Source organism: Lepeophtheirus salmonis, chromosome 11 (assembly GCF_016086655.4).
Source record: "Lepeophtheirus salmonis chromosome 11, UVic_Lsal_1.4, whole genome shotgun sequence".
NCBI lineage: Eukaryota > Metazoa > Arthropoda > Copepoda > Siphonostomatoida > Caligidae > Lepeophtheirus > Lepeophtheirus salmonis.
The window spans coordinates 13,991,272-14,001,470 of NC_052141.2; positions in this window are offsets into that span (position 1 = coordinate 13,991,272).

A 10,199-nucleotide genomic window follows, 5' to 3' on the forward strand; every position below is an offset into this window, starting at 1 on the left:
GAGTTCTTAGGTTCTTGAATAAGTTAGAATCCAATTTCATGAAGACGAGATGTGTCTGTTAAAAGCATAGTGTTGTCTTCTATATTGAAGAAGTTGCTGTTAATGAATCAATGGCACTTATCCGATTTCTAGAATGAAAGGTTTTACCTCCAGAAAGTTTATAACCGGCGAATTGTACATTGAAGTTTCCTTTTAGATTTAGTGATCGAGTTTTCTCTAGCCTTTGAAAGGAATGATATTAGGATTTTGAAACAGTATATTGAAATTCAGTGCGCCCATGATGGTGTCATCAATAATTTTCTTGGCATTTTCCATACCGTCGAGTACAACGTCTGAACAAATATTAAATTAATCAGAACTAGCACTAATATCCATAGCTGCACGGACACATCTAATTATGTTTGATTGAAGAAGTTCACTAATAAGGTCATCGGGTTTGTCGCGTAAATATAATAGGATTTTTTTTTTGTGTTTTAGCTTGAAATGGTACAACTTCCATGATGTCCTTTAAGTGGAGTTTCATTGGAGGCCCAGAGATTGGTTTTTATTTTCAAGATAATCTGAAATTACATCACTTGTGATAAATTGTCTAACGTTGTTTTTTAAAATGTTACTCAACCAGATTCGATGCTTACCTTTGACGAGAAGATAACGATGAACTTCCATCTAAATATGGATATTTTAAAATAATATCAGTTTCGAAAATCTTGTTATTGTTTGTAGGGTTTTGAATTTAGGATTTATTATAGCAAGTTTATTCATTTCATGCCATGAAAGTAGAATATCATTGCAAAATGCTGACGTTACAATAGTTTTAATTTGGGTCCACAACTGCCGAATTTTGCCTTCAGCTATCACTCTTGAACTGGCATCTGCTACAATGAGTCTTGGAGAATGTTGGGAGTAAACATGGATTTAGCTGTACTGGTATCAGGTATAACTTGAAAAGGGGAAAATTTACCACAGTAAGATGTAAATATGATTTTTGCTCATGGGGTTGCTTTAGGAACTTAGGACGTCTGAATTGTTAGATTTGTATTAACTCATGATAAATCCGAAGTTGTATTCATTCATTGCCAATTATTATTTTTTGAATATGAAGAAATAGATTGTCTCTTCAAATTAGATGCAGATTTATTGTAAACTCAATCAGTTATCAGTTACTTATTATTGTGTAACATTATTACGATAATATATTAATAGATGCCCCCCTCTGTGACAATTACCACACTTGATTAAGTCTCTTTTAGGACATGTATTGGCATAGTGTTTTGTTGATTCACAACAATAGGAAATCCCTGTGGATAATTTTTTTGATGTTAGATAATTTGTTAGACTTAGATGAACTGTTAGAGACCAAGGAACTACGTAGCCGTGAACGTTCGTGATTTGTAAAACTTTTTTGGGAAAGGTTGGTCGTTTACCTAATAGAATTTGTCGACTTCCATACCGAAAGTTGATTTTGTGAGGCTTTATAATCTTTCACGTTATAGGTGTCTTAATTTTTCAGATTTCTCTGATAATTCTCTTTGTTGGGATATTCTTGCAACCAACAAAAAAGAAAAATTTCCTCAACCCCAAAGTTTTCAAATTGGCAATTGAAAGCGATCTCATTTAATTCAGCCTCCCAGGTTGTGGATTTCATCCCTGGAGGAAATTTATTATAAAAATATTCACATCTACTATTAAAAATAGGATGAATATACTCAAAATGTTCATTTAATATATTCATTGTACTCTGAGAACATCCTTTAGTATCGTAAACTGGTTTTTCTTTATCAAATTGAGCTTTAACACAAGAGAATAGATTTGTACCCATAAATCTGGGAAATAAGGATCTTTGAATGAATTCAGAAACGAGATGTGCAGGAGCAGCGTGAAACTTTGCTATGGAAAGATTCCTTCCATGACATATAGTCTGTCATTTTTGTGTCAATGTGAAGAATGGGTGCCTTGATTTCCTCTGCGATTTTCCAAGAGGGAGAGATGATATCGTCTTGATTTGATGATGATGTAGAAACATTCGCGGTAGGGGATCTATTGGATGTGTTCGTTAAAGCACCTGATATTATAGTTTCTTTACCTTGCTTGATTACTATATCTGCTTCACTGATGAGACAATCAATCTTCGATGACATTCAGAGTGATTCCTCCTCTAAAGAGTAACTCCCGTCTGAGCAGATCTCACATAATGTGGCGTTACGTTCGTAAGCTTTATTACAAGCTTCTTTTAATCGGTGATCTTTTGATCGACAATTTCAAATTGTCCTGCTGAAGGTGATTCCCTGTATGAATCAATATCCCTTTTTAAATTATCACTACGTTTAGTGATAGCTGAGGTGTATCCTCCAAGAGATTTCTTTAAAAAAAATCGACTTTTCCCTTAGTAGTGACGTATGTTGAGAGGTCCATATTAAGGATGTCCACGAGAAATAATTTGTAATATATAATTGATGATATAGAGGATGGATATTATATTGATAAAGATTGACAAAATTAAACTAAGTTCACCATAGTTCGTAAGCCGACATGCACAATGAAGTGTGTCTATCTCGGACAGGTAAAAGAAGTTATACTACTCTCGTGTATGATGTACAAATACATATATAATGACTGGTAAAGAGCTGCTAGCTTTGATTACGTGCACGTGATAGTATCGCCTCATAAATATTATCCGAAAATGTCAGGCTTGCTTAAAATAACACGTCATGTTGAGATAAAGTTACAACTACGACAAATATTAAAGGTTAATAATTGAAGGAAGTTCATATGAGTTCACCGATTCGAATTTATCATCAAAAAGGATGTTTTCCACCATAACAAACTGCGTGATTTGAGCTTGTGCTCCTCCAGAGAATATTAGAACTAATTGATTATATCTCTTTTGTCAGCTGATGTATTTAATCAACCATTCGCATATCTTGTCGCCTTTATATAAAGGGTTTTTCATTATAGCGCTCACATATTTTTTTAAATAAAACGAAAACGGTTTGAGATATCGACGATTTCTTTATTTGCCGTGAAAATACATTCAAGTTAATTTATGAATGAAATTTGATGTCGTTTGAATGACCACCACGCGCACGTTTTACGAAGTCCAATCGTTGAACCCAATTTTCGACTACTTTTCCTCATAAATTGGCTGAAAATGCAGCAATTTCGCGTTGAATATTTGTTCTGAGCTCTTCTAACGTCGACGGATTATTGGTGTAGACCAGGGCTTTCATGTGACCCAAAGAAAATAGTGTAGATGCGTTAAATTGCACGAGCAAGGCGGTCAATTGACAGGTCCCTTTCAGGAGATAAGACGCTCACCAAACTTACTCTTCAATAAATGGATTGTAACATTTGCTGTGTGTGAAGTGGCACCGTCTTGTTGAAACTACATATCGTCCAAGTCCATATCTTCCAATTCAGGCCAAAAAAAAATTGGTTATCATGGCGCAGTAACGATTTCCATGCACAGTAACGTGGCGACTGTCATCGTCGACGAAAAAGTACGGCCCAATGACACCACCAGCATGCAATCCCCACCAAACATTAATTTTTTGGGGATATAATGACGCCTCATGAATCACACGTGGGTTTTTTCCGGCCCAATAACGCATATTTTGCTTGTTAATAAAGGTATTGAGCCAAAAATGTGCCTCATCGCTGAAGATGATTTTACGTTGAAAATCAGGATCATTTTCGAATTTTCCTTCTTCCCATTTTACAAATTAGCGACGTTTGAAGTGTTCAAGCAGCTTCAATTCTTGTGTCAACTTGATCTTATACGGGTGTAAGCCAAGATCTTTTGCAAAATTCGCCACAACGATGTCACAGAGATGCCCAATGATTGAGAACGGCGCGTAAGAGACAAATTTGGGTCATCCTGAATTGATGCGCTTGCGGCAGCAATATTTTTTACACTTCGTGCATTTGTTTGACTCACTGGCACAGGAATATTATGTAGCGCGTATGTGGACTCAAAAAATTTTCACCAAACGTTGAATTGTTGATTTTGCAGGTAGATTACGTTGACCATAAATTGGCTTTTACGCTCTTAAAGTTTGGACCACAGACTCACCCCTTTTGTAATAAATTTTAATAATTTGCAAGCGTTGCTCGAGTGTGTACTACTCCATGATGAAACTACAATTATTTCTGAGCACAGCTGTCAAAGAAACAATAACAAATATGACGTCGTTTTCGAAACCTATCAACGTAAAATGTGAGCGTTCCTATTGAAACCCCCTTTATTTCTTTGTCTATGTTATGGATGTAGAGAGTGCCAATTAAAGATTGTCGGGTTGGAAAAAGCAGTGTATTTCATTGACAATAAAGCATAGAAAGGCATTACATCAACCAATGAACCCTCCTGTTCTCTTTATGACTTCCTGCATCCTTCCGGGCATGTTGGTAGCAATATTCTCCAGAACTCTAGGATCCAATGTTTTCCAAACAGATTTTACCTGTTTAATTAACTTCCCCTTTTATTTGTAATGGGGTATATTGTTACATTTATTCTTCATTATACCCCACAAATTTTTGATTGGATTCAAGTCAGGGCAGGTAACAGGCTACTGGTCTTTCTCCCGAAAGCCAGGTAATTGCTCTGAGGACCACTTTTGATGAGATTTTTAAGCATGAGATGGAGCATTGTGTTGCTTGAAGAATGCCTTAGAAGACAATAGAACAATTTTTGAGTCAGAATGGTTCCCCTGGAGCTCGAACAAGTCGTGGCAGGAAGAAAAAGCTTCTCAAGCATCTTGGTCTAATAGTAGACACCATGAATCTTCTTGCTCCAGCCCACTATATAAAGATCACTCACTCCGAGAGCTCCAAAAGCTCCACAAACCATAATTTTTAGACAGTGATTTACAATTGGCACGTACGTAACATCATCTTTTTCCTTGGCCAATATAAAATCGTTTCGCAAATTTATTCAGCCTCTGAATTGAAAGAAGCTTTCATCCTACAAGACAATATGTTTCTTGTCATTCATACTCCATACAAGCTCGTCCTCGGCAAAGGCAATCCTCTTTTTCATCATTTGTTCTGTCAACAGGGGGCTAGGAAGCATGCTTGTAGTCCTTAACACGAACAGTTTCTTTAAATATTTTCTCATAGTCTCTTTAGACACCTTGCTACTCTTTGCAGTCAGCTTAGCAGATAGTTCTTTCGTAGATTGCCGTCTTTTCCCAAGACTCAATGAGTTGACTTGCTTGGTAATTGGGGAAATTGAAGGGGACGACCTGGCATTGGCTTGACTTCTTGGCTGTCTCCTCCCTTGTGAGCTGCCAATTTCTCTGACCGGGCGTTAAATTGACCCAAAATTCAGTAGCAACAGCTTGCTTGGTCGAGCCACCAAGTAGCTTGGCTACTGCAGCCACCATGACTTCTGAACGTGGAGACATGGCTATGGAAGAAGGTAAATATGAGAATAAATTTTCCCTTTTTTCAGCAACAAGTAACAACAATTTACACAACTTTTTCAATTAATTTTTTTGACGAGAATGGAGTGTAAAAACTACAGCAACAACAATTTATTTCGGTTATTTTGTATAGAATGAAGAAATCAAGTAGTAAATGAAAAAGATTGGGAAATTGAAACCCGACAATCTTTAATTGTCACCCTTTATATATAATTTTACATACGCTAGTCATTGTGTGATAGCGTCTTTACAATCGATACAATAACTTACCAAATTCAACGATTTTTTCACAACACTGCTCATTTGACTTCCTGTATCCATAGTTCAGATACTTAGAGTTACTGTTGATTTCATAAGCCTACATTAGGGTACAATAGAATAAATAATAGTGATGGAAAAACTAATCAATTCTGCCCCTAACCCAGGCCTCACCAACCTTTTTAAAGCTGAGGGGTACTGTAGATTCCCAAAAGGTTTGAGGGCTACCAGCTTAAAAAAATATGCAAAAACGAATCAACATATCAAAACCATAAAATATCTTGAGAACAACTCCAGCGGCGACGAAGAAGAAGCCAACAGGCGACCGGATACCTGCATTGTAATCCCCCTCAAAATAAAAATATAATATCATATTTAAATTTGTAAGTTTGTTTTTGGTCTCATCACACATAGTATCCAAAATGGGGGAACAGATCCGCCTAAAATTTAGAAAATAGTGGTATAAAATAACCAACCAGGTTCCTATGATATTTTCGGAGTTCCGAGGTCATTAAGACCCTATTTTGACTCAAATAAAACGTTCGTTTCCTCCTCTCTTTCTACATATATATACATATGTATATATTTTTCTTTATATCTTCTGTTCTTTCTCTCTATCCTTTTATATCCTGCTGCTCTCTGTTTCTTTTCTTCTATTTCCATTCTCTGTTTCTATTCCCCTCTATTTAGCCCTGCAGCACGGGGACTATCTGCTATTATACGTATAAAATAAATCGATTTATATAAGTTCTATAATTATATAGAGGTGTTGATAACTTTTTGGCCTAAGCTTCCCCCCCCCATTTTAATGATGAAAACTAAAAACACCCCTGCTTTTAACTAGTAATCAGATCAATAGGATTCAGAAAAGGTCCATGATAGCTACTTAGCTTTATCTGTCTACCCTATCAGTTTTGATTAACTCCGGGCTACAATTTAACAATCCCTTCACGTCTTCTCGGGAAAAATGGTTCTGCTATCGAATGGGAACCTCATCTCTTTTCACGACACTTTTCTCATCTAATGAGATTGGAGTCCAATACGTCACATAAAAGAGGATGTGCTCCTTTTGCAGTTCAGCAATCAAAACCTCGAGGCATATATTTCATGATGGTCCAAGAGTATCCCACATTGTAGCTTTGGCCTCTAGGTTGCTGCAAAAGCATTTTGGACTCCAATTTCATTAGATGAGGGGCTGGTAATGACTTTTCCCACTCATAAAAGCCCTTTAAAAGAGAACTAGTTAAAATTAAAGTTTTACTTGTGCTTTATTCGGCCAGGTCTTGCTATTGCAACATACCTATGGGACTGGATAAACTCATAGGAAGTCGTTCTCCATTTTAGACGATTTAGGGAGGATGGCTCTCGCTGAGTTCGTATAAAACTTAACAACGGCTCTTCTTCTCTACTATTGTATTAAATAAATAAACAAGATTCCCACTTTGTGACGTCACGTTGATCGATATTACGTCATAAGGGGAAAAAAAGGAAAAGAATGAGCGAGGATCTATAGAGAAAAGAGCAAACACGACTTCAAAAAAAGATGTTTACCTATTTTTATGTTGACGCATGTGCAATATTGTCTTTTGTAGAATTTTTAAAATACTACTATGTTACCTCTAATTTATTCTTTGTACCAATTGAGGAAATATTATTAATATTTATGCTATCCACATAATTACATACAAAATTTAAAATGTAATAAATAACATACGAGCTAAAAAATAAAGTGTATCCGTCTATCTGTTGGTCTGTGGAAGAGTCATTTTTGAGTATGCGGCTAATATTTTAGAACTGTGAGACTACTTGATCTAAGAAATAACAATGAAGCAACGAGCGTGTGTGGTTAAACTCAGCGCCTCATTAAATACAAAGGAGTACATATTTATAAAGGGACTGTTTAATGTCTTGTTAGCTGATTCGCAGCACCAACAAAAATCATAAAATACATTTCCTAAAAAAAATTCTAGATATGTATCTACCAAAGACAAGTTCATACAATTAATATGTTGTCGATCGTCAGTCTACTCTTAGTCAAACAAGGATTTACATTTATAACTCTTCAAAAAAAATTATCATTATTTTCCCAAAATATAAATAAAAATTATGGCAGCAAAAACTTAAAGGGTTTAAAACATTTACTTTCACTAAGGAAATTACGAAAATTGAAAAAAATCCATACTCAAAGCAAAGTATCAAAATACTATTAGGTATCTTCAAAGTTAATCGGGCTTGCTATAAATTTCAATTTCATGTACTGTATCAACTACTGTACAAGACAAATAGATTTTGACAAAACACGCAACCAATCATATTCCATGACGTCACAATTAGAAGTCAAACATCAGTCGTACGCACGTAATTGTATCTCCTTGTATTTCTATTAATCTTGGGTATGTTTAACAATCCCAACAGTTTAGATTAAAGACAATAATGAAGTTTATATTTAAAACTTGAAGTCATGTGACTTTTGGGGAAATGATTGGATTGAAGACACCTTAGACGTCATTCTTGCAGACCAAACAGTCCTTATTACTAAAGCAGAGTGTGTGTGTGTCTTTTTGTTTGTTCATCGACCTCTAATAACTCCAGGAAATGCCATGTACTCCCACTAACTTAAGGTAAGGGGTAAGGTACAGAGTATATACCCAGGTAGGAGGGATTCTGAAGTTACGATTACAATCTAGGATTATTAAAGTACTTAGATTATGCAGGATTGAAAACATTCCACTATTTGGACGTTCCCTTATTATTATTTATTTATTTTACGTTCAGCCATTATTTATGTTCTATTCCACGTCACAATCATAGTAAATAACAAAATCACAACCTCCACTTTGATAGTCTCAAGGAGGCCATATTTGAGAAATAAGTTTCAAGATTTTTTAACACAATAATAAGGTGAATATTAGGGTTCAAATGAGCTACAGCTGACTAAAATCAATTCATTCATTGTCTAGATAGAGGCCAAAAGCCAAAGTATGGGCGAGTTGATTCGTGGCCTATACAGCAACAACAAAAGGAAAAACTGGAACGTAGACAGGTCGAGAAACTCCAGGATTTTGGGTGAGGGAATGCCCCAAAGTATACGCCCATGCTTTTTATTTCGCTCTGAGATTGATAGTACTTTTTTCGTTCATCAATCAGCACTGTAATAATTTAATTTTTGTTTAAATACAGAAAAACAATTTATAAGCCTGCAATACAAGGATACTATTTGAATAATTCCTTGCTTGAGGCCCTTGCATTTTCCCTCTCAAAAATTAATTGAAAAGGAAGTGTTTCATTTAAAGCAAGGGTAGACAAACTCTTTAGAGAAAAAGACCCCATTAAGTATATGAATGAAATTGTTAAAGTGGAGAATTCAAAAAAGAACTTTTTTAATGGTATATTAATTAAAATGTTTATTAATTTAAAAATTTAAAAAAAAAACAGCCAAAATAAAATGGAATTATAAAATGGAAACAATTGATTTTTCACAATAGTAACTCCTATAATTTTGCAGCTGTTGATTTTTACCACACTTATTTTGAACTTAAAAAAACAAACAATGAAGTCTTGCAAATGAGGCGTATGCATATAGCATCGTCTTAAAATCAAATTCAAGTTTAGCCCTACTTTTCGGACAGAATGTTTTAAGCACTCTAGAAAAAGTAATTTATAAATTTCAGACAAATCCCCCAACCCCTACTCCCAGATTTTTTTTTTTTTTCAACAATAAATGCGTAATTTTGAATCTATTTTCAATGTAATAAGAAGAAACTAGTGAATATCATGATTATTAAAGCCTTTTTATGCTTAAAGCAATAATGATATAACATTTTTATAGTACAGTTTTAAGGTCACAAAAAGGTCAACTTATTCTAAATTTGAATTAAAGTACAAGGGTCACCAATTTTTACCCGTTTTGGTAATAGGTACTTAAAACAAGGTTCGTTGCTAGAAAATTCGGACCCATGAAAGGATATTAGATACAAACATGTCTGCAGCTGCCTTATACGCAGAGTATCCCAAGTTCCAGGAGGGGCCCCAAAACCAAGATTGTTTCAGGAAATAATTTTCAGGGTGGGCCCCACATTGGGGAGGGAGGAGAGGTATGCAGGCAAATTGAGAATTGGGGATTGCTTTCAGTCTACAAATACATAGTACACATGTTTCCGATAAAGGGGGCCTCAGTTAAAAAAAATTTTGTGTAAGGGGCCTTGCCATGGTAAATTTTGGGTTAGTAAATATTATAGTTATCATATTATAGGGCCCCGACAAGCTTTGTAGCGGACCTGGATCCATAATCGACCCCACGCCTTCCCTCTTTTATTAACACCGTCTTGTGTCTAAAATCACTTTTCGCGATCCATAAAAAGCCCTTAGATACAACTGTATCCACCCTGGCTGCGTAAAAAATCATGGAAAAACAATGCAATTGCACAAAAAAAACCTCAGTAAATTGACTTATTGATTAAAGCTAATCGATTTTTTTAGTATGCATTCTGTATTTTGTATACCGGTAGTTGCATAAATACGCGG